Genomic DNA, 491 nt, shown 5'->3' on the forward strand with positions numbered 1-491 from the left:
GGACGTTGTGTTGTCAGGACGTTGTGTTGTCAGGACGTTGTGTTGTGCAGGACGTTGTCAGCGGCAGATGTTAAAAGTGAGAGAAGTAAAATCCTGGTTGATTGTTGATCATGAAACTGAAGCCTCTTGATTTATGCCACGGATCTCATTTAAATTAACTGCTGGTGTGTTAACGTGTGTTATCACACACAGCTTGACAACACATTTCCTATGTCTCAATGATGAGGTGCTTGTGTGTTAAAGATTGCGTGAAATTGTCTCTGTGACACACCTTTTTTATTGTTATTTTACTTGTCCTTGTCTTTTAAGTATGTTTAATGTAATTTTGATGCATAGCTTGGAGAATGTCCATTAATGTAATTACATTTTTTTTTTTTGTATTTATTATTATTTTTTTGTAATTATTTTTTATTTCTATTTACGCACTAACTGCCAAGAGTATGGGATGGGAAGGGTGGGTGAAGGTAATTTTGTTCCTGTTTATTAAAAAA

Source organism: Etheostoma spectabile, chromosome 11 (assembly GCF_008692095.1).
Source record: "Etheostoma spectabile isolate EspeVRDwgs_2016 chromosome 11, UIUC_Espe_1.0, whole genome shotgun sequence".
NCBI classification, from domain to species: Eukaryota; Metazoa; Chordata; class Actinopteri; order Perciformes; family Percidae; genus Etheostoma; species Etheostoma spectabile.